Source organism: Numida meleagris, chromosome Z, assembly GCF_002078875.1.
Source record: "Numida meleagris isolate 19003 breed g44 Domestic line chromosome Z, NumMel1.0, whole genome shotgun sequence".
NCBI lineage: Eukaryota > Metazoa > Chordata > Aves > Galliformes > Numididae > Numida > Numida meleagris.
In genome coordinates this window covers 60,044,918-60,068,358 of record NC_034438.1, presented here as the reverse complement: position 1 = coordinate 60,068,358, position 23,441 = coordinate 60,044,918, and the positions used below count along the sequence as shown (strand labels likewise).

General features: G+C 37.9%; 1 protein-coding gene across 7 annotated transcripts in view; it reads right to left on the bottom strand.

Annotated features, from left to right (window-relative positions):
- The window catches only part of MEF2C (myocyte enhancer factor 2C), a 124,278-nt gene that overhangs the window by 41,066 nt on the left and 59,771 nt on the right, over positions 1-23,441 (bottom strand). The gene's annotated exons all lie outside the window — the stretch shown is intronic.

Genomic DNA, 23,441 nt, shown 5'->3' with positions numbered 1-23,441 from the left:
TATGCCAGCAGTTCAGCCTAAATCCTACTCTATAAATCTCTGATAAGTGCTGACTTAGTAACATAGTGGCTGCTGTAAAATGAAGAATAAACAACTATTTACTTTCATTTCATGCAAAATTTATCATCGCTACAAAAGCACAAAAGAAAATATGGCACTATCAGCTGGGTTTGATTTGATCAAGACAATGGAAATCATCACAATTTGAAAGCTTTTGAGGAGGAAAGAGCCTTTCATTTTCCTCCAGTCTTTGTTTCTGCAGAATTATCTCCTTCTTTTAATTCTTCTTTAACAGAAAGAGTGGAGAAGACCAGAAACTCAACTTATTTTTTTCTTCTCTTTTAGTTTGCTTATCTTTGTAGAGCAGTTTCTCCTTTCTTCATAGTTTCAGTAGTTTCATGTACTGTGGAACCGATCTCCACAGCACTCTGGAACCTGAGAAGCTGCAGATATTTAGACTTTGAAATGGTTACACTAGCTCCAACAGGTAAAAGACTAGGTCACTTGATAAGGTCCCTAAAAACTTCAGACCAGTCCACTCTATGTGTTACACTTATATATCCTGTAGATGAAAGACCCAAGTAGCTACTGCAAGATTAATCATTATCTTGATTTATGTTATGAGAAGTACTGCCTTGTTGGCTTCATCTACATCCATAACCAAAATTTCCACTGCAGAAAAATTAAGAATTACAGTTCTGCTTTTACTAATTCCCATATCTGCCATGTCATTTAGGAGTTACTATAACAATCTCTAACCGATAACCCAGCTAGCAACCATGAGAATCCACAAAGATTTAATATGATACATTATATGCAACTGTTAGGAGACAAAAACCACAAGTGCCCTCTATTTTCCACTATCACTTTCCTGTATCTTGACAGGAGAAATCTTCCAGCCACAACTTAAAAATGGTTTGGTCTCTGTTTTGCTCACTGGAGCCACATATCTACGTGGCGAGGCAGACAATAACCAATGATAAAGAAATCATATGCGATTGTGTTCGATTGCTTTATAGTCATTCCAAAGCACCCAGCCAAATTTATGGAGACCCTCTAAAAAGCAGGAAATATTTAAATCATGGGCCTGATTCATTTAAGCATCTGTTTGCTCTCTGTGCAATAGAAACACTGAAGTTAGCAAGTGCGGAGTGAAGGCAACCTTCACTCTCTTCTCTTGCACAGTTACATAATGATGAAATTTTATGATGAAATTGCACTATACAATGTATGGTGCAATCAAGTAATGAAAGATTCTAATGGAATGAAAAACACAAGGAGGAAAAGATAGGTTGCTATGGGAACCATCCATCTGAATTCCCTGACTTCTGTGTAACTAAAATCTGAAATTTTATGTTCCATTAATGGAGAGTTCTTAGATTTTTACATTTAATAATGAACATAAACTAGTATGCTGGTACTAATGCACTTTAATTGCATGTTTAGGAGAATCAGATAAAACATTATTATACTTACTGTTATCTAACAAGCTTTAGACAAAAAAAAAGTATACCAGTAAAAGAGAAAAATGGAACATTTCTTACCTCTTTTGTATAAATCATTAAATGCTTTTGTGGTTTATACCTTTTTTTGAAATAAGCTACAGGGCTTATATAACAGCTGAACTTCTAGAACCACATGTTAACCTTTTTTGTTACTATCTTATTTTCACCTAGGTTTCAAAGAAAAAAAAATTTCCATTGTCTGGTTCTGCACGTCTGTCTTCTTGAAATGAATACATATAAATGTGTTTTTCACAATAATACATCAACCGTCTGCTTGGATTTGCCTCTCATTTTTGCATGCCAAGTGATTATTCTCTTTGCCTTCAAGTACCTTCTCTAATCACACCTCTTGTGAAACCAAACAATGCTGATACTCTTTGCCAATAGCATCTGCTTCTCTTCGCTTTTGGATCATCAACCAGCGTGTTATGAATGTCTATATGTATACACTGCAAGATCCTCACGATATGAGAATTCCACCTGCTTACAAAGTTCAGCCTATTCTTTTCCACTTACGCTCTTGATGCATGACAAGACATATATCCTCTACAGTAATTTTTAGTACAGGTATAAAATCAAGTTAATCAACAGCTTTTTGAAAGAGTGCTGGGACAGTGGGGTGTTTTCTTGTCTTGCCCCTAGCTGTGCTATGTGACTTGGGCACCACAGAGCTTGGCAAGGATGTGCAGCTGGTGCAGCCCAAGCCAGGGGGATGCAGAGCCTTCTGAATGCGTGTTTTTGGCTTTGACGTTGCACTGTGTCCTTCTACAGGGCATCTCACAGAATCATAGAATGTCCTGGGTTGAAAAGGACCTCAAAGATCATCAAGTTTCAACCCCCCTGCTAAGTGCAGGGTCGCCAATCACTAGACCAGGCTGCCCAGAGCCAAGTCCAGCCTGGCCTTGAACACCTCCAGGAATGGGGCATCCACAACCTCCTTGGGCAACCTGTTCCAGTGCACCACCACCCTCTGAGTGAAAAACTTCCTTCTAATATCTAAACTAAACCTCCCCTGTCTCAGTTTAAAACCTTTCCCCCTTGTCCTATCGCTATCTACCCTTGTGAACAATCATTCCCCCTTCTGTTTATACACTCCCTTCAAATACTGGAAGGCCACAATGAGGTCTCCCTGGAGCCTTCTCTTCTCCAAACTAAACAAGCCCAGTTCCCTCAGCCTTTCTTCATAGGAGAGGTGCTCCAGCCCTCTGATCATCTTGGTCGCCCTCCTCTGAACTCATTCCAAGAGCTCTGCATCTTTCTTGTGATGGGGGCCCCAGACCTGGACGCAGTACTCCAGATGGGGCCTCATAATAGCCGAGTAGAGGGGGACAATAACCTTCCTCTCCCTGCTGGCCACTCCTCTTTTAATGCAGCCAAGAACATAGTTGGCCTTCCAGGCTGCCAGCGCACACTGCTGGCTCATGTACAGCTTCTCGTCCATCAGGACCCCCAAGTTCCTCTCCACAGGGCTGCTCTCGAGGAGTTCTTCCCCCAGTTTGTATAAATACCTGGGATCTCCTGCACCCACATGAGATTGCACACCTTGTCTTCTTGGCTACCCCTATGGGGAGGTGGAGAGGTTGGAGATGGTGAGAAGGCAGGGGCTTCCTCCCTAAAAGAAGCCAAGCACAATACTTGTCTTTAAAGTTCAACTATACCCAGGATGTGCCAGTATTTAAATTAGGCAGGGCAATGTTGGCGTTACAGAAGTATAAGCAGAAGATGGTCATGTCAAATTCAGAGATCTCATAGAAACTGATCTAAACCCTGCATCTTTCTGAGTCTCCTCAGAAAGAAACAAAAATGAATCACATGATGACACCAGCATTAAAGATCTGTACTGAAATTTCTGTCAGTGCACATAATGAAGCTTACACCACTATGCTCACAATTATTTCACAGGGTGTGCAAAATACTTCTGTCCATCACTGCATTCATAAACTATTTTTTTAAAGAACTGAATTCCAAATAATTCCTGGGACTCTAAGCAGGGATATTTCCTCATCCCTCATGCTTCTCCTCATCCGTCATCGCAGAACAAATGGTCTGAAGGCCCCACAAATCCTGCAGGCAGCTGAGGTAGGATTCTTGTGCTAACCCTCAGTGGAGGAGATCGTGTTTCCCCAGCTTTGACAGCAGAGATAGGTCCAGGCAGAGGCAGGTGAGGGCATGCATTGTGTGAGCGGCAGCAATGCCACACATCCCCACCATCCACACCTGCCAGCCCACCACCTGGTTCCAGCCCTAGCACTTCCACCCACACTGCTGCTGCACTTCCAGCCCTTGTGTGGTCACAGCCTGCAGGAACACAGGAACACTGCACAGATATGTACACAAATATGCCTGTATATATATTTATACATGTATTTATACACATATATAGACACCTGCTACTGTATCATGTTTCAGCACCTTCTTGTTCAAAGTTAGAAGGATTTTTTATAAGTCTTTGCAGTTGAACATGATTAGCTTCCATTGGCAGTGATGCAGTACAGGAGCAGCCCAACATTGCTGGTGTGTGGGATCAGAAGAGGTAAAACAAGAGATGTGCTCTTATGCACAAGGCTGGTACTTCCAAAACAATAATTTCATGTGCAAGATTAGTTGGAGTTGATGGGATTAGTGGCATAAATGCATTGTCAACCTATTTATGACTACACCTTTTGATATAATCATCCCTCCATATATATAAGATTAAAAAAGAAAAAAAACACTCTTATTTAAAAATAAATAAATAAATATCCTCTTAAACTCTAGTCAGAATTTACTGCACTGTTAAATAATGCCCTTTCACCAAAGTATAAAGTTTTCTATTAAAAACTGTTCGGATGTGATGCTCAGGGACATGATTTAGCAGTGGGTTGTTAGAGTTAGGGTAGTATGGTTAGGCTGAGATTGGACTTGATGATCTTGAAGGTCTTTTGTAACCTGAGCAATTCTATGATTCTATCATTTCAAAGCTAAATTTGTGCACAGCTCTGCTGTGTTAAAAAAACAGAACTTTCCACTGACTTGGCTGCTAATGCTACATGCTCAAAATTAGCAGATTATTTATCTAGACTGGAGGTACTCTCAGGGTACCTGTGCCTAAGGACGGAATAATTATCAATCCTTCTTGAGCAGCCCCATGACTATAACCTTGGACTAGGTGTCCCAAGGCCTTTTGCAGGCTCTGTGTTCAACTAGAGGAAATACAGAAGATGTGGATTTGGCAGAAAATTTCAGCGTGCTTTTGCAAACACTCCTCCTGCACATTGTTCTGCCCACACACGTGTGCCTGTGGCCTTAGTAATGCCACCAACTGTTTCACAAGGACATGTATTTTTGGGATGACTCCATGAAGACAATGCTTCTGCATTCTGTCTTCTTCCAGTAGCTCACAGGCAGGAGCACTGCCAGCCTGTAAGCAGACGATCTACCAAGGGATGCAAAGATGGGCCAAAGCCAGAACGGATGCATCCTTGACTTGCCTTGTGCCCCTTGGCCACAGCATAATATCAGTCCATTAGGTCTTTCATGGAGCTTTCAAAAATGGTCAAAGTGTATGAAGATGGCCAGATTTTTCTTAAACTTTATTGAGCATATTCACAATAGAAGAAGATACTGTGAGATACAGTATATTTGATTTGTACCAAGTTTTGCTGCCAGACACAGAAAACGTATGAATGGAAAAATAAACTTTACAGTAGTTCAGCAGAATCATCTCAGCTTCTTTAGGGAATATGAGACCACTTAAAAATAAACACTGTAATCATCAACAGGTTATTTCCCTCCTTTTTATGTCTGTCTATCTATAATCCTTCTCTACTGACTCCATCCCTTCCACATGGAGCACTGCCCTCAACATTTTCATTTCTGTCTAATTTAGTCAGACATGTATACAAATACAAGGCTGAAGTCAGATCTCATTTACACTGGTGTAAATCTGTGGCTGGAACAGCTGTAAAGACACCAACTGAGTTATTCTAGATGTACAGTGGTGTTACCAAGTCTGTCAAATCAGTGTTACTATCTCTTCACATACACAGTATTTTAAATATGTGGGGCTTAATATAAATGACTGCGGAAACCATTAATTATTTCAGAGGCAGTTGGTGTTTTTCTGTGATATAAATGGGAACATTTAATACTAAATGCCATATTCAAAATACTTGAGAAACATGGTAAACAAAGTAACACATATTTTACAGATTCTTTTGTCACAAAAATTATTACAGAAAGAATGGCAGCTGATATGAAATATACTTGTGATATATATTTTGATCTAAAATATATTTTGATCTAAAGTATCCTAAAGAGATTCTGAAATAATATATGTAAGGACTGCTTCACATATCATTAAACTGAAGTCATCTTGGGATGAATATATTGTCAGCTTGTGTCAGCTAGACTAAGAAACGAAGTTTCCACGTGAAGAAATGATAAATATATCTGAAAAATAAACCTGTAACAAAAGATATAATTTACATGGCATGGAATATTCCCTTGAGTGTGGGGCAAACACTTTCACTCTTAATTAGGAGGCCAGGTAATCTTTGATGACCACAACCTTTTGCTTTTCCATTTCATATGGAACAGAGCACCTCCAGCAGCACTGAGCTGGGGCAGTACTGACTCAGCAATGAAAATGCCACCCACTGAGTCAAGAATACCACTTCCCTCAGCACCTGGGTTTTCTTTGGAGGTCTCCCATAAAAAGCTTGAATGTATCAAGGTTCTGAACAGAGAAGGCTTTTTTGTTGTTGTTGTTCCTTTTGTTTTTATCCTTCCCAGAATTTGAACATTTATTTTACAGCAGATCAAATTACAGGGTATTACAAAAAACCCTACCAATATGACAATGAGCAAATGTTGCTGAATAGCTGTTCCTTTTAAAGGCGAAAGAGCAACCTCTTTTATTTTTATAGTACCATAATTGTTTTATCCATTGGTAAAAATGCCTAAATCAATATTTTTTTTTAAATGGAGAATTATAATAGAGGTTAGATCTCTGAAACTCTAGACTTCTGTTCCTTTGCAGGATGGAGGTTTTAAATAGCAACAAAGCAATAACGATCAACTCATTGTTCTGCTGATAAAGTCAAGTTTTCACCAAGGAGAAAGGGAAGAAAGTCCCTCCACTAAGCTTAGAGTGAGTGCATTTGAGAGGAAAAACTGGCCCATGATTTTAACTTTGAAAAGAGATGACTCAAATGACGCAGAATTTTGCATTTGATTTAAGATGTCTTTTTTTTTTTTCTGTTAGACCAAGAAACTATTTGTTATCTACCAAAAAACATTAGTGCAACTTGTAGCTATCAGTAAACAGCTGCTAAAATTTAGACCATGGTATGCATTTTTCTATTTAGCAAAATATAATCTCCTAGTAAGGAAGATGGGGGTCCTGTTTTCCAGTGGAAAATCCTACAGAAATAGCAAGATTCAGATAGCAATTTTTCAAGTTGAAAGCTGCAGATAACTACATACTAAATAAAGAAGGAATGAGAGAGTACAGTCAAAAGCTGTATGGAGGGGCTGGATGAAAACTTCTAGACTGCATGATTTTCCCAGAAAGCTGGTCCTTCTAGCAACTCCTCTTTTCTTGGAAGCGTAACTTCTTCAGAAGTCACACTGCTCTTATCACTCTGCTTTTCCCTTGAGAGGAGTAAACACTTCTCTCAGGAGAAAACAATCAGAAATGACAGACTTAGCAATAAGTGGTCAGATTTTGGACAGATTCTAGAGAATTTCGGAAGCTTTCAAGGCAAGTGAGTTCTGAATTTTCATTACTGCAAATTGTGACGTGGTATAGGCAAAAGAGGCAAAGCGACTTTACATAGGATTACAAACAGTCAAGCTGCTTGCACATATCTGAAGAGTCTGAAGTTTAGTTCCCATTTCTGTTACTCACTTCCTGGATGGAGTTTATGAATTCACTTTTTCTCCTACTATAAAAAGATACATGATCGTAACTAACAACGTAATTGAGGTGCTGTAAGAACAAATTCATTAAAAAAACAAAGCTAACTGCAATGCATACACAAAGGACTCTAAATTCACTATAGTCACACAGACCTCACAAGCTTTCTATAGCTTTGTTGAGTAGAGTCTAAATTAAACTAACACTACAACAGTTGGTTTCAGCACCCTCTTTGTGAAGCAAAAAGACTTGAGACATATAGCAGTTTCCAGTATTATCACAGCTTGAGAAAGCAGGAGTGGCAGAGGCAGAGCAGAGTCAGAAAAGTTTGACCAGAAATGTGGATATGAGAGCAAAGTTTGCAGAGATACTAGAAAAATTATGGCTGAGGGGGTAAAATAGACAAAGAAGAGAAAGAACTCCAAATACTCAAACCCAAAACCAACACAAAAAGACCTTCATTCAGAAACTGAGCATCTTTGTGAAAATTTCAGCTTCTCTAGAAGCAGCTTAAACATATTTTAACTGTTAAGGTTTTTCATTGTAAAATTGGATTTCTTTTTTTGGACAAAATTATAGTTTTGTAAGGAAGAATTGGTATGTTGGCTAGCCAAAGCACTACTGTCTGAAATCTTCAAACCTTTAATCATATCGTATTCCCACACAGAGAATTCAGTGGGCTACAAAAGACATTTCTACTGGAGTCCATTCATTTTGCAGGAGAACTGGACAAATGGAGCAAGATGTCAGCCTGTTTCCTTTCTTCCACGGCTTGACAGAGGTAGGAATGAAGAGCACAGCCATGCTTGTGACTGGTACTGTGTCAGTGAAGCCTTATTTGAGGGCTCTGGCAGATCAGCTTTGGTGGCTGCCACCACTGCAGTGTCAATTCCCACACAGTGCTGCCCTGCAACCTGAAATTGCTCACCCCGTAATGAGTGGTGGAAGTGTAGCAGATGAGGAGTGGGCATGCATTCCCCTCCTCTGAGTCCGCTGAGGAGACTCAATGGAGAAAGGCAATAAACAACTGAGTGGTACTAACACCGTCACAGCTGTTTCCTCAGAGAGCCTCAGTCAGAGTCTCAAAAAAACATGTTACATGTAAGAAAGAAAGCTTTTCTCATTGAGAATCAAAACCCCACGGCAGACTTAAGGGATGCATTTGTTTTAAAGAACTGAGCTCCTTTGTGATTCATCACTTCACAGTATTTTTCTACATAGACACAGGTAGTGTTCTGGGGACTGTGTTCCCGAGAAAAAAAATAAATCTTTGTTGATTTCAGCAAACTGAGAAAAATGTTAAGAAGTGAGTGATGTTTGGAAATTTTTTTTTTCTAAAGTGCTTAGCTTGCATACTGCACTTCTTTTCTGCACACAGAACGTACTTCACAGCAACCTGTCCACAAGTTTAGGAATGCTGCCTGTCTGGACCAATTACAGACCTGTAATGTCTGCCTGTGTCTTTAGGCTGAATCCACTGTCTTGACAGATGGAACAATAGCATTTCCTATTGACAATACTGCAGCAAGAAACACAAGCTTGTTTACTTATTTAATTATTTTAGCTATTTTCTAAGCCATCTGCTGCCATTAGCTTGCTGCCACAGCATCCAGAGCTCTTTTCCCAAGCTCTGCAGAGCATCTGCAATGCAACAAAATGATCTGGAAGAGAGTTAAAAAGTTCCATGTGGAATGATACAGGAATACCACTGCATCTCTAATATTTGCTTCGTATCTGAATTTTAAAATCAACCAAATGCTGATTCCACCACAGAAATCAGAGACTGTGGCAAGACTGAAGATGAAGTTACCTCAAAATATATTTAGCTTTGACTCTTAGTATAGAAATATTAAAATAAAAAATCTGCAGTCAGATCCTGACAGATTTCAACAAGCTCAGACTTTCACATAGAAGTTACAGTAGCAAAAAGGACAAAAAAAATATCCAAAAGGGGCAAAATTTCAGTGAAAACCAGTACCACTTAGATTCTTTCCAGGAAGAGGCCAATTGACATGAAAAGAAACAGGCATATAAGAACCTCTCTGTTGCAGAAGTGAACAATTTTGTTCCCAGTCTCCACAGTTTCACAGTCCTGAGGGTTGTATGCAGTTTCTTGACAACACGAAACTTTGAAATAAACTACACCAAAGCCTTCTTACAGCGTTTCCAAAGTTTGGCAGGATTCTTGCTTCTGCCTGGGGTATACCAGATCACAAAACCCTGCAATAAAATAGCAGTAGTGGGAATGGATGAGTTTTTAATTTGTGCTACTGAACTGGTCACAGAGATGATGGAGAAGCTTAACTGCAGAATGTTTGGTCAGCTTTTTTGCTGAGAGAAGAGGTGGAAACAACCTTTCTCCTATAAAAATGACTGTACAGAAGAACTCTCAGACTCCTTAATGGGATGGGAATTAAAAATTTATTCCGTATGAGAGAGAGGTTTCTGTAAGTTTTGAGGACTCAATGATTCACCTAAATTCAGACTATAGCATAAAAAGCCTGCTTGGCTTCAGCTGTGAAACCCTCACATCAAGGGAGTTTTACTCTAGAAAACAAAGTCCTTACAACCTATGCAGCTCAATAGTCAAATGTAGATATCTGCAAGGGTCCAAACAGTTCAACCATTTGGCTAATGAAGCCAATTAGGCAGAATCTCCTATACCTGCCAAAATTTGAAAGCCGTAAGTGAAGATGGCTAGGGACAGAGAAATAAGAGCACACCTTCTTAAGGCTCATCTGGGAAATCAGTATTTTTTAAAAGGACAGGACAGAAAACTAGTTGACAAGGAGTCTTTTCTTTTAGCCACACTGCTTTGATGTGCACCCAAGAGCTTACACTGAAGCCATAAAAAGCAGTTCACACCCTGCTGTAATTCCCTTGCTGTAAGAAATGGCCCTGTGACAGGAAAAGGCTATGGAACAGGTCCAATAAAAGATTTAGGGACAGAAAAAGCTCAGTTTAGCAATACTTGATATTTAGGCACCTGACCTCCAAAGTGGCACTCACACTGTTAGGATATGAGGCTTCCTATGCAGGGCACAGATCTTGGTACTGCAGAGCAAGCCTGGCAGCAGGTGGCTCGGATGTGTGTGACAGATCCAGACCAAGCAAACACAGTTTCAGAAATCCTACTCCTCATCCGAAGTTAACGTTGTTTACCCAGGGCTGCAGACACCTTCGCCCACGAAGACCTATGGGGCATTTAGGCATTCATTAAATGCTTGCCAGGGATATTTCCTTTGTAGGCAACTGAGAGTTCCTGGATATTCTGGGGGAAAAAGCTTTCAATTTTGGTCCAGATTGGGTTTATCCAAAGGGAACACAGTACAGGCCCCTAGGTATCTTCAATACCAAATAACAAGGTCTCTCAAAGTTCATACGCCTCAAGTTAGGCTTTTGGTTAATGATCCTAGCTTCCATATTTTAAAGTTTATGTTTAGTCACTTCTGTGAAACACTTTAAGATAGAGGATGGAAAGAATGAAGCATAATTATAATTTTTTTTATCCTTGAGTTAAACAATATATACGGACTGTAGGAAAATTGACTTTTGAGAAGAAAAGCTTCTTTTCAGTAGGTTACAAAAATACAGATTAAATGCTAAAGTGCACATTTACAGCTGCTGGAGACAAAAGTGCAAAGCTTCTATTTTATTGATAATTGTTTGAACATGCTAGAAGTACGTAATAACCAAGCCTTGGATTATAACTGTGAAAGAATAAATTACGTGTTTTTATGTTTGGTCATGTTATAGCTATGATTCTTTTGTAGTAAGCTAAATATACTTTAAACAACATATGCTCCATTAGGAATTGCTTCTTTGTCAAGATTTTGATCTCTTTTGAATCAATCTATAGCAGCTGTGAGTTGTTTAAAATACTCTTATTGACTCTTCTATAATTTGCTTTCTTTGAACAGCCTGTGTGCTGTAACATTTGATCAAAGAAATAAACGTATACTTTAACAACCCAAAGTAAAGTGCATGCACATTTCTATAACACTGCACTATAAAATGTAATTATAGTTGTCTATAGATCACACAGGATGATATAAGTAATGGGTTTGAGATTTTTTTTTCTAATGCAAGTCTATTCAATATATCACAATTTTTTCCCTTTAACACTGCTCCCTATCATGCAAAAGCATTAATGCAGTTAATTAAAGTTTAGATCACAGATTATGCAACTTCTTTTAATAGTGTACTTACTCCCTCATTAACTGGTAACCATATGCAAGTAAGGAAGACACAATAGTGTAAAGTTGTGGATTTATAAACTACAGTATAAAGAAGATGCTGACTAAAACCCTGTTTTAAATGTTCGTTTTTTGTTCAAGGAACAATGTCTGTTTGAGATTTAACTACCACAGAGAGCTTAGCAGTTCTGACCTATGGACATTAATTCACAGCTGACCACTAGACTTGTGAATATTAAAATGCAGAACAATAAAGCGTAGATGCTTGAGGCTTTATAGCCCTGCAAATTTGGTAATTTACATTAATTTCAATTGTCTTTTATATAAATGAACACATAGAGGACTCCTTGAATTCAGGGCAAATGGAGCCCAATCAATATTAGCTACATAATACATAAGGACGAATGCAAATTTTATAGTACACAAATAATTAATTTATACCTTTTTACTGTAACAACAGAGAAAAGTCAGCATATTTTGAAGTTTAACAGAACTTTTGCTAGAGCTGTGAAGACAGTGGGAAGGTATCACAAGAACAGTTACCTGTGTGCAGTCCAGAGGAGAAGAGACATGGAGTAATTTTGCTTCATGCAACATGGAAGGATAAGGTAAGCAGAGCTTTTGACATGCCAGCTCCCTTGAAGGCGGGGCAGAGTAGGCATAAAGCTGGATTTTTTGTATCCCCATCCTCACTGGCATTTCTTCATGAAGCACCTCCTGCACAGTGCCTTTGTTACTCAAGAAGGGGCTCACCTATTGCTAACTCTGTGGCATGGAAGCACATTTACTGTGCATTTACTTCTGCGTATAGACACAAGAACACTACTCAACGTATGAACTATTTAGGTCCCAATTCTGCCACCCTTACTGACAGGGACACTGCTTCAAAAATAAAGTTATGATACTGCGTATTCTTACTGGAGCATTCAGCTCTTGCCTTGCAAATAGTTTCACTGTTTGAAACAGGACTTCTATAAATGTTTGCAGAAAGAAGAGCTATTGTACTATTACTTACTACAAGAGGCGATAGAATGTGCAGAAATTGCTGTCTGCAGAAATCGTAACCAGATGATTTTGAAGATTGCCAGAAGGCTCCCACTGACCACTCTAGACTTTAAGTCAGGGTTGTAAACATACCTGATCAGTGGAATTAACACATCAGGAGTCTTTGATTTCTGATAGTGTAGGACTCCTTTTACCTAATAGAGTTATGAGCAGCAGCTAAGGGACAGCATCTGGGAACATCTGTACGCTAAAGAAAGACCTTTACTCATTGCAAGCATGTGAAAAACTGTGCACGACTTGCTGATTTTGCAGGAACCTCAGCATGCACAATCTTCAGCTGTGGTTTGATGGGAACAGCTGACAGCTTATGGGAGCCCAATAAAACAAAAAGTCTGTGGGGACAGGAGGGCAAGGCCAGCAGTCTGCACTGAAGACAATTGTGAGGAAACAGAAGACATGGCATTAGTAGACTTCTGATACTGTGCAGAATCCAGGTAAATAACCACATTTTGTATTTACCTTTCAAAGCAGGGATGTCTTGAAAATGAAAAATGGGTTTGCTCACAAAAGCTTTTGTCTCTGGAACACAGCTATAAGTAGCTCACTATCTAGGTTGAAAATGGTAATGTAGGGTAGTGTGCCCTATTTTTCCACACTTGCAGTGAAGATACAATACAGGAATTCAGCCTCAGTAATTACTAATACACCACACAGACACAATTACACCCTGTGTACTGCATAAAGGAATCACTTGTGGTCTGCCTCCATTACAAAGAGCAGTAGGGGGCCAACATGCAAGAAGACAAAAATGCTTTACAAGGAGGAAGGAGACCAGAGGAGTCGATGTACCCAAATACAAGGACCTTGATTCTTTTTGGAGTGATTTAAGTCCCCTTCCATCAATTATCGTCCTTTGTCTCTGGAGTCTTATCACAAGCAGCATTACAGGAACTGAACAAAACAATACTCAGGCCCAAATAACCCTGTGAACTGTACTGACATTTCCACACCCTGTTGCTGTGTTTGACCAGGTTACTCAGATTTAAAAAAAAAAAAACACCACCACAAAACTAAAAAAAACCCACAACAAAAACTCCATACGGTCTAACAACAAACATTCCTGTTTTAAATAACATGCTCTGCCTTTCCTGGTATCTTTTCTGCTGTCAGTGTAGCTGATACCTCATGTGATACCTCACAATGGTGAGGTGGCAAAAAACCTCTGCAGCCCAAAATGGCATTGACTTTCTCTAATATGACAGCTTTCCAAATGAAAATGTTCTGCTTTGTAGAGTTCTCAGTGGGCTTATTCTTAAGTTAATTGCCATTTGCATCTCCTGAACCACTCTGCGTAAACCTGAGCTTTGGATACATGAAGAATTAGAAATAATAAATTTAAGTCATGTATAATAAGACGTACTGGGCCACTAAACTGTTTGATTTCTGAGTGAAATCAGCCAGCTCTACTCACTTTTACCGCTCAGAAACAGAGTAACAAACTTTTCTTTAGCAATATGTGAGAACTTCTGAGGGTATGATCCAAAGCATGAAATCAATGAAAAGTATCTATTTTTTCATTCATTCAGACTAGATATGTGACATTTCATGGTTCTTCTTGACAGAACACTGCAGTCATTGCTCATCTGAAAATAAATTAAAAAACATGGGGAAAGTAAAAAAGGAAAAAAAAAAAAAGGGGCTTTAGGAAAGTCAGCTATTTTTGACAGTAAGTCAGCTTCTGTGAAACAAAGCCTTGTCTTTCAGAAAGTATTTACGATCTATGAGAAAAAAAAAAATATATATCCCTGGGCAAAAATGTTTATTGGCACCTAAGAGTCTGAAGAGAGCAAGTCAGGCCTGTGGTTTTTTGAGGGCACTTTATCATTGCCTGCATTCTCAAAGGGATCTGTGAATGAATAGAACTGGATTACTCAGCCTTCTATTCCACGCATATTCCTCTCCATTTTCCTTGGCAAGACTGCGAGCCAAGCTATTTTTACTGAAGCAGTTTTCTATTTTTAGATGAATATCAGTTAAGAGACATTTGTCAGGAAAAATCTGAAAAAAGAAAAACACAAAAGGGGGAGGGGATGAGGCTTCCCATCTCACATTGTGAAGCAAGCCCTTCAACCTGTAACTCCAGGCGTTTCAGCTGCTTCCAATCTTGGAAAAATAAAGAAAATTCAGAGTTCAGAGATTTAAAAATAAACCTACCCTCTGGCAAACAGACCAAAATACAACAAGATGTTACTATGTGAAACAGTGACTAGAAAAACAAAGAACATTCTCCAGTGACTAGATTGGGATAAAACTTTGGAGCTATTAAGTTATAAGAATGTTACACAGACATATAAGATTTTTCCAGTTTCTTGGCCAGATATATCATGTTTTGGAGAAAGAAACAGTCATCTGTGAAATGGGCCTAGCTCTATGACATACAAATTTAAGTTCCCAGTTTGACAAAGAAAGGAATCATGAACACAGTTTCAAACACATGTATATTCTGCCTATATTTTTTACCTTTGTTATCCCACCATTTTTACAAAAATCCAGCCAAAACATTTCCTAAAATATTGAAATATTTTTAAAGTGATTATTAAGAACAAAAGTATAAAATAAAAATAACATGAGGAGGACCTGACAAATAATAAGGACTGATCCTCAATAAGTAAAAACCAGGAGCTTCCTCCATTTGCACCCATTCTGCTTTTCTCTCCCTACACTCTACTTCTAATTATGGAAAAGCCAGTTAATCAAGTGAGCTACTTCACTTTCCTTTGACATCATTAGGATTAAAAAATATGTTTCATGCCAACTAAAACCTTGTTGCAAATAAATCACAGTGGAAAGCTAGCCTTTTTAAGAAAGAGAGAGAGAGAAAGACAAACAAAGCAACTCATTCTCTTAGCTTTATTTTTCACTTACTGGACTAATTTGAGGTATATTCAAAATAAAATAAAAGCAATGTCTACACTTGACCTTTTATTTTGTAATAAATGTAATAGTGTACAGAAAGAGTCAGAAAGCTCATATGTATAAGTGAGAAGGAAAAACTGCTATTTATTGGATGTAGTAGAGGGACTGATTTGGACAGAAAAGAACTGACTTCCACAATTTTCCAGCTTTGACGTTTTTCTTGTGGTCTTGTAGTAGCTAATAATTACATGAAGTCCAAACTGAAGGAGTAATGAGATTAGGTAAGAATATCAGATTTTAAAAGTCCAATTTCTTAATTATTTGCTTGAAAAAATGAAATTAAGATAAGTGGAGAGGATTTTTTTTAGCATTTTTGAAAACAGTATATTTTCCTCTCTGTGACGTTTTTGTACTTACCATGAATAACATAAATATAGAAATAAACTCATATGAGGATAATAGATTACAAATGCATTTTCCAAAGGCTTGAAATTCAAAAGGCAAACTGAGAAAGACCAAAGGAATATTAAAAAAAAAGAAAGATCTTAAAGCCCATCCCACAATTTTGTCATACATCTGGTTAGCAGTAATAGCTTGGCACATGTTTACTAAAAATGAAACAAGAAACAAATACTTAAAAAGCCTAAATCATCATTTAAATGAAATTCTTTGGCCAGTTGACCCTGTCCAATCATCTCCTGGCCTGTGGAAACTGGTAATAGTAGCTGCTTTTTTAGCAAGCTGGTCTTCAACCAATTTACAAAGGAAATCAGTAACGCTATTCCCATTTTACAGATAGGGAAACTGAAGCATTAAGAGGAAATGTGACTCATCCAAAGTCACACAACAGTATTTGGCAAACCTATTAATAAAATGTAAGTCTCATGAGTCCTGGTCCAGGGCAATATCCAATAGACTGCACTGTCGTTAGATCACCCTGAATAACTCTTTCTTACATACAAGTTTACTTTCTATAATGCCCCAGATCTTCAGCCCATGGTATCTGAAATAATTCCATTGATTTCAACAGCTGAAGAGCTGACTTGATGCATATTTCACAGCTTGTTTATATGCAGTATTATGTTACGATGCAAGGAGAAGCAAATACTCTTATTACATTAAACAAAATCTAACAGTTGCTTTGCTTGTCCTCAAAGGAGCACACTTAGGAGAGCTATATGGGCTTATTTACTACAAATATAGATAAGAGTCTTAATTGATATGAAGAGGCTTTCAGAATCTAATTAACCTCCTAGCTACTCATTAGCTCTGTGACCTTTAGAAATAATTGACAGAATGAATTTTTTCCCCTACATTTCATTCAGAACTTCCCCACCAAGTGACTAACCCTACATGTGCTGCAGAACCCACAGCAAACCTGCAAGAATTGGGGGGTTAATGTGCAGTAAGCCCAACAGCAAAACAGGACTGTGGCATTCCTCTCAGGCACAATATACTGCTCATGCAGCCTGTCTCATTCACGCAACTTTTGCTGCCTGAATGCCAACTTCATCCATTCCAACCTTCTGATGTGCTAAAGATGTACTAAGTTTTAAGTCTCAAGGAGACTCATTGGAGATTTAGCAGTATTTCATGCATCCTACCTGGATGGTCATGCTAAATGTCTATCAGATTCTCAATTTAAGCTAGTTCTTCTACAAACTTTGGAAATGCATGTAGATGTGGTGCTAAAGGACATGGTTTAGTGGACAATATTGGTGGTAGGTGGACATTTGGACTAGATGATCTTAGAGGTCTTTCCTAACCTTCATGATTCTATGACCCTATTCTATGATTCAGTGATTCTGTGATTAGTTGTGTGTTTTCATTATATATTTTTTAGAGCAAAGTGTTTTCTTAGTAAGCAGTAAACAACACACAGACACAAGCAATATTATGAATTCCACCTAGAATCATGGAATGGTTTGGGTTGGAAGGGACCTTTAAGATCATTTAGTTCCAATCCCCCTGCTATAGGCAGGGACCCATACAGGAAGGGACCAGGTTGCCCAAAGCTGCATCCAGCCTTGAATGCCTACAGGGAGGGGGTGTCCACAACCTCTCTGGGCAGCCTGTGCCAGTGTCTCACCACCCCCACAGTAAAGAATTTCTTCCTAATATGTACTCTAAATCTACATGGGTTGATACTACTTTGTTTTCTAATGTCTTAACACTGAGGTGTGTGAAGATATCTTTGTACTGTAAAACAAATAAGATGTGCAATCTGCAGGTAGAATTTCACGTGTCTAGCAGTTCAGTTCTTTCCTATGTGGAGAACGCTGTTGCAGTTGGCACTAGTCCCTCTTGCTACCTTCAGTTCATTCTCCCCCACCAAATGCAGGAGTACACCGGGGAAAGTAAAATACTGCAAAAGGTCAATTCAGCAGCAGGAAGTAGAGCAATGATCTGTCACCATATGGAAAACACACTGAAAAGACAATGCTAGATTCCTTAAAAAAGGATCTGTAATTCTTGAATTATTTGAAAATGTGACTTCTGTTTGTGAATTATAGCTACTCTTTGTTTCCCTCATAGCTAACTAGTAACACCAACACAACAGCCCTAGGCTAACTTAAGTCTCCCAGGGCAGCTCAGACTAATTCTTGACACAGTCTTCACTACCGCTAAGAGTTCATCCTAAGTGAGTTTCTCCAAATTTACTGAATTACAGTGAGAAAAGGATGGTGGGGCATGAGTGTAATGCGATCCCTAGCATGCATACTGAAGGAACAGCTGGTGAGACAACAGGCAGAGGACAGGAGAATTTATCTACACTAGCAGGCACAGGATGACAGAAGAAAAAATATTATGCATGGCACTACAACTGGCAAGAAGTTAACAAAGATGAAACTGAGGATGAGTCGAAGGTGCAGAGATCCTCAAAACTGGTCAAAATGTGCTCACTTTTTGACTGAAACAGGATTAATATATTTTAAGTGGATAATCTTGTGACAGTGTAATCATCACCTTATTTTGCGACTGCTCTTACTGTGCTGTGTTTGAAGTAGGGTTGTAAATTTTATGAGAGTGAGTGAAAAAGAGGCTGAAAGGGCATACTATCCTTGTAAGTATTCAGTGTAAAAAAACCAACAAAAATCACACACATACACACACAAAAGAAATGAAAAACACCAAAAAAAACCAAACCAAAACCAGTGTAGGATAATGTACAGCTGAAAAGCCAAATGATTATAAGCCCAAATGATTATGATTATTGAAGGAGAAGGATATGACACTGTATTGTAGGAGATGAGTTCTTCCTATCTGTAAGTGTTTGCAAGGGACCCTGTATTCCTTCTGTGTGTAAAAATGGTTTAGAAAGAAGAAAAAAAGAGAAAGAAAGGATTAGTTTAAAATAGATAACTGAAAAAGGCAGAAAACAAGAGACTTCTAAGGAATGATCTTTACGAAATTCAGAGATGATCTGGTGGGTGATCAGAATTGATAACTGAAGCTCAGACAGAAAAGAGAAAAATGGAAGAAGTTTGTGTTGTTCCTCTTTTCTTCTCTTCCCCAGCAGAGGGGAAGTGAAGAGGTGGATGTATGTGTGCCAGAAAATGGAAGGTATGTCTAATGGCATGAATTTGAAAGGGCTGACCTAGTAGGAGAACTTGAATTAAATGTGGTGACCACTGAATCAGCAGGGGAATGGGAGCCAGCTGGAGAAATGGGGACAAAAAGAGCAGGAGGGTCAAAGAAACTGATGCATCAGGGGCCTAAAAAGAGTTGAAAGGTGGAGTGGCTAGTGAGTTGTGGAGGAATGATTTATGTGCATGCCGAGTAAGGATCAGGGTATTAGACTCGGTGTCTGAAAAACAGAATCAAAAACTAGGTTCAGTGAAAACTCACTAGAGATCTGCTAAAACCAAGCTGGCAGTTTGACGTGGAAGAAGTGACAAGGAAGCAGGGACAGTGAGAGAAAACAGGCAGGAAATTTCACCTTAAATCAGCAGATTGGTGGCTTAGTTGAAAAGCCACAGTAGATTTCTGTAGCATGGCTAAGACTGTAATTATATTTGCTGCCAAGATGCAAAACACTTCCCTGTATTTATACTCTAAAATATGCCCCTTCAATCAAAGAGGGATGTCCTTTCTGAGCTCCGAAGTGGTGGGCTTACAGTGCTTTGGCATCACATTCTATTCTTATTGCAGTGTGACAAAGAAATGTCACTGAAATAAGTTGTGCTACATTTTTGTTTTACAGAAGCAAGGAGGGGATCTGGCTTTATGTTAAATAGCACAAAAAATGCATAATGCCTGTACTTGTTAGTTGTAAAACTGACACTCTTGTTCTCCATTTCCTCATCGCTAAAAGGAAATCCTTGTCTGTGTACATTGTGCTGATAATGTTAAATGACAGATCTATAAGGCAATTTTTTTTCTGTTAAAGCAGATAGGAGCTGGAGATATTGGAAAACTCCTAAGGAAAGATTGTAACTATCTGTAAAAACAACAACTTTTGTACTGAAAAATGTGTGATAAGTGCCTCGGGATTTTTGTAATGATTAAAAATGTAATCGCATTTTAAGTAAAGAATTACGTATCTTCTAGTACTTGCTTTACAGGATTTTAAAGAGAGCTGCTGAATGCATTGTTTTTAGTGTTTACATAAAACACTGGTAAAGTTAACATAAAGATGAAAATCTTCTTTCCTTCTCAGTATACACAGGTACAGCAACCCAGCACAGATTCTGCTATTACTTAAAGTTTCTATATCCAGCCACCAGCATGCAGCTTTTAACTGAAGCAAAATTGAATGAAAGTCTGTGGCGTGAGTGGTTTGGTGGGTGAGGACATAAAAGTTTCAGTTTTAGGAATCCAGTTAACTCTAAACAGAAGTCTCAAAATGAATCCTTTTTTTGCAGAACTAATATGTATCATAAAACTGCCACACAAATTTCAGTGAGACTTGCAGTAGTTTTCACTGTCGCTTAAAATGGACAAACTTGCATATTGAATGCAAATCTTTTCTCCTTCAAGAGCATGAGTTAGATTTTATTAACCAGTGGAAATTGTAAGTATATTTACTGGGTAATAACTGAAACACATTCAGCTCGTTGATAATTTGTAGGAGGTGACGAACTCAGATATGCCGAACTGCATATTAATAAACCCCATATCCAATGAGGCAACTGCAAATTTCAATTACATACATATTGCATAGAAATGAAATTGCTACATGTGTAAGGAAAGTACAAGCTATTTTTAATAAATAATTAAACCGAGAGTTTAAAAATTACAAAAAACTCAGTGAGTTTTAGATTCGCTCTTTTCTCTCCCCCCATTTTACATCACATCAGTTATCAGATTATATAGCTGTAGGTTGAGTAGAACCAAATTGCTTGATTTGTAGTATCACAAGTATTAAAATTAATTTCAAATATTTTTTCCCTTCAAAAACAGTGCAATGCTTGTTAGATAAATGACACTTGGTTTTTTTCTGCTCCTTCAAGTAATAAATTATGGCCTGAAGACTTGTTCCTTCAGAAACACTGAAAGAAATTAATCAGTAAATAGACTGACAATGCCTGATCAATAAAATTAACAACATCCCTGAAAATTTGTGTAGTTTTTTAATAACAGTGGCTTAACTTAAAAGTAAATAACTACATATTAGCAACGTACTATTTTGATTTTTTTAATATAGATGCCATATTCTAATTACTGATAGTATAATTCTGCTGCAAGTAAGAAATCAGCTAAATGGTTAATTATGCCAAATGTGAATAGAATTTGGATTAAAGACTTTTTTATAGTTGAAGTTATGTTTCCAGAAGTCTACCTAAAAAAGTTTTCTTTCTCTAAATCTATGCAGAAATCTAAGAGTACAGTTATGCCTTTTTTTTTTCCCATTGAAATATAGGTATTGAATGGTCATTTAATTAAAAATGATCAGATTTAATAGTACTGTCTGATTCTCAACTGTTTCTTATTGCTTTGGAAGAACAACATTAAAAACTTGTAAGTGTGTGAAATCTAGCTGTCTAAAAGTTAAAAAAAAAATGGACTACTTAGAAGGAAAATATGTGTAACATAGACACTTCAGCCGATCAATTTATATACTTAAATATGTGACAGATTTATATCCTGTATCTAAAAATATATCCAAACTACACTGAGTCAAGAAATTTCTCAAACTGCGTATTTCTGTGGGCCTTGGTCCTCCGTTGCATTATTGTTAACTGATATTGTTACTTGACATTGTAATAATTAAGGCATGGTAATATGGGACTTTATTCTAAACTTCTGCCTGCACGAGAATTCCTTTGATCCTGGCCTTGGTGTTGCCTCATGTATTTTGCACTACAGGTAGAACATCAAAAACCATAAAAGCAAAGCAATCAAATGACTTAATCCAGAGCTGACAAAACAAATGGAAAAAAATTATAAAAAATGCACTTCACTGCTAGACTACTGAAATAAAATAATGTTTATTTCAGATACCTACTTTCATTTGGCTGCTTTCAGAGCAGTGAAAAGAGATGCTAACCGAATTTTGGATATTGTCAGAAAATTATTCACTGGTATGCAAAACTGCCCATAAATCTATTCAATTTGGGTCACTATTCATGAAGGAAAGGGATTTGGTAGGTGCAGAAAGTGTTCCTTCTGAAAATCTCGAAGCTACAATAAAACAGACATTACTTTAAATTTTATATTTTCACCCAAGTTCCTTGAAAAAACAAAGCCCTTATGGCCAGAAGTTTTCATTCATTGCAAACAAGTAATAAGTCTCTAGCAAGTGGTTTACTCACCCATTCCCAACAGAAATCCTGCAGGAAGAAGTAAAGATATCACAGGAAACTTTTCCTGCTAAGAATAATCTGGCTTTCTGCCACTGAAAGAGGACAGGGAATTATTCTGGGGACAGATTTTGAATTCTGCTGAACAGGACATGGGCCAACCAGTGCTGGGTGACAGGAAAGGCTTCATGTCTATGTAGGAGGTTTGAAGTAAGAGAGAAAAAGACATGATGGAGAGGAGGAAGAAATTATATAATGTTTTCTTAGTTCTAACTCACATAGTTTTTTTTTCTGCTGACAGAACCTGATCTTCCCCTAACAGAGGAGAAAATCTGCTGGGAGATCATGGAAGAAGCAGTATGATCCTATATGCTGGTTCAAGGATAGAGTGAAAAGTGATATGGATTATTGTAATCTTTGCTGATCTAGGGTGCTGGGCTGAGACATGTTGCAACAAGTGTAATGATGCCTATTATGCAGTATATCATCTCAATTTAAACAGTAACCTACACACATTCTTTCTTTCATTGCTAATCACAAATACATGACTAATGCAGGTGCCAATTCCAAAAGTCTCATTTTCATCAACATTAAAAATTGGAAATTAACACCTTCAAAATCATCTGAAGTTAAGTGTGTAGGCTAAGGCAGTCGATAGCATGATCAAAGTTTCATTGATTTTCAAGGCAAGACCACATCCTTCCAATAGCCGCTTAGCTGCTCTGAAAAAAGGACTTGTATAAGACACACAAGCAGTTCTTCAGATATTACTCTGAACGTTTTGGTATTACAAAAAAAAAAATGTTGAAAGCTACATTTATGTTGGATGGTTTGAAGCTTAATGTGATTAGATATTAAACTGATTTTTCTGTAAACATTAGAGCTTAACATTGAAAAACTTGAATTTTAATGAATAATTGCCAGTAACAGTAGATAAACTTGCCCTGTCTAGTTCAATTATACGTAATTATAAGGTGTCTCCTTCATTCTGATGGTATTGCTTTGATATTGTTATCACTACATTATGGTTAACAGCATTCCATATGAGAGAGAGCTGAAGCAATATAACTCACAAGTAAACTCTTCTTGCATTCTGTAAACCCTCTCTATTCTGTACATAAACAAAAAGCTTCTAAAAATGTCACCTCAATGCCTTACAGCACTAGTTCTAAATCTT